The sequence below is a fragment of the Tarenaya hassleriana genome, unplaced genomic scaffold (assembly GCF_000463585.1).
Source record: "Tarenaya hassleriana unplaced genomic scaffold, ASM46358v1 Cleome210, whole genome shotgun sequence".
Taxonomy (NCBI): Eukaryota; Viridiplantae; Streptophyta; class Magnoliopsida; order Brassicales; family Cleomaceae; genus Tarenaya; species Tarenaya hassleriana.
Genome location: NW_010965452.1, coordinates 61958 through 64133, shown reverse-complemented (window position 1 = coordinate 64133; position 2176 = coordinate 61958).

Genomic DNA, 2176 nt, shown 5'->3' with positions numbered 1-2176 from the left:
TGTTACGCAGGACGTTTGACGTATTCAAGGCACGCAACTCCTCATGTTGGATTCCGTAGATATCTCAGGTCTTAGGATCCAATCATGGAACCGCCATATGAGATTCAAGTCATGACGCTAGTCCATGTGACAATCTCATGCGGGTCAATCCAGTATTCCGTTCTCCAACGAATACCTATGACTGCGATCGTATCCAATACCTATGATCAACGCTATGATCATCAATCACACATCATACTAGTCTTATTATGTCGTTATTCCCATAACGACACAAGACTAGGGAGTTTAGTATCATTCATAATGATACATGGATTTCATAACAGATCTAGCATGCAAGAACATGTAATGAATCAAATACTCTCATAAAAACATATAGAAAGTATCAATACATCGAATGTATCTGAACAAAGCTCATAATCAGTACATCATAGAGCACTAAACCAACATTATATTTTTCAGATCACGAGGATTACGCCTAGCGCACGGACGACGACGGCCTGATAGAAGCAGCATCATGTACGGGATTTTTATTTTGAACTCCGGGCTCGTATTCCCGCGTTTTGTACGGCTATGTTATGACTATTCGGACATGTGTCATTTTGCGATAGTGATCGCGTTGTATTTTCCGCTGCTTACTCTGGTTTGATTAAAATGTTTTTTTGGATTTCGTATTTTCGCTTCCACAAATTATTATTTTATCGTTATATCGTTCATGTGGCACAACCTTTATACTGTATATGGGTTACGGGTGTCACACGACTCACCATCATTAGGGTTCTTAATCTCCTTCTTATAAAGTGATTAACCCTAATTTCGGTTTATTTTTGAAAAATCCGAAGGTCGGAACGGACGGTCCAGAAATACACGTGGATCGTCCGTTCCAGACATGCAGAACGGACGGTCTACCTTGTGTGGACCGTCGGGTCTGGACTTGCCGGATCGTCGGGTCTGGACCTGTCGGACCGCCGGACCTGGCCCTTCTGGTCCGTCGGGTCTGGACCCTTCTGTCTCGGTTTTTCGTCGTTTTCTCGTGCATTCGTCTTTCTCTGTGTGTGTGATCCTGTAGGCTCATTCGATATAGTAGTATAACACGAAATCTCTATTTCGGATATACAAGTCATAGGCGGTCTCTAGTAAGACACTAAGACTACCTATCTCGAATAGAGTTTGTTCGTGTGACGTTTGACTAGGTTTAGATCTTTCTTCCGCTGCATGAAACCTAGTAAACCAAACCCTAGATCGATATGATCGCATGCTAGGAACCCGTAGATTTCCCAACAGTGGTATCATAGCCTGGTTCGCTGTATATCGTCGTGCTTGTTGTATGATTGCATGATTTAATCGTTAAATTGCATGTAATCATTGAATCTATGCATGTTTAATGATATTTTGATTGTTGAATGATGCATGGATGGTATGGAATCTGGGACGGGTTAACGGTGCGATGAAACGGGGGTGAAACCCTAATTTTCGAAACCCAAAAAATCTATTCTGAATTTGATCTGTCCGTAGTCAGCAGGACCAAGTGTTGGTCAGCCGGACCAGCAGACAGATCAGACTCCGGACCACGTTTTGGTCAGCTCGGAGCAGACAGGAAACAAACTGACTTAGTCCGGAGTTGACCAAGTTTGGTCAGCCCCGGACCAAGCTCAGTTTCAAACTGAGTCCGATTCCAGGTTAGCTCGGAGGAGAGAAGAAGACTGAGTTGGTTCGGAGCTGACCAAGAGTTGGTCAGCCCCGGACCAAGCTCAGAATTTTTCTCAAAACGGACAGATCGGCGGACCAGAGAAGCTGACTGAGGTCAGTCCAGCGGACCAGATTCTGGTCAGCTCCGGACTGGACCTCAGACACTTCTGAAGTCTGAAATTTTATCCTTTTTCCTCATGATCAATCTCAAGCTATTACCATCCATTAGTAGAGCAGCTGTCAAGGCCTCGATCGTCATGGTTACGGGTCATGCCCTAGCTGAGCGTGCCTGACTATCTTGGTGAGGCAGTATGGAGAAATCGTGATTCTCATAGCTCGAATCTGGTTGAGCTTGAATTGGGTTATCAAGTCGGACTTGAACCTAATGGTAAGGATGGGATGAGGAACATGCAGTGATAGCGTATCACTATCCCATACTCATCTAGGAGTCATATATGATATGATTGACAATGCGTTGTCTACCTAAATA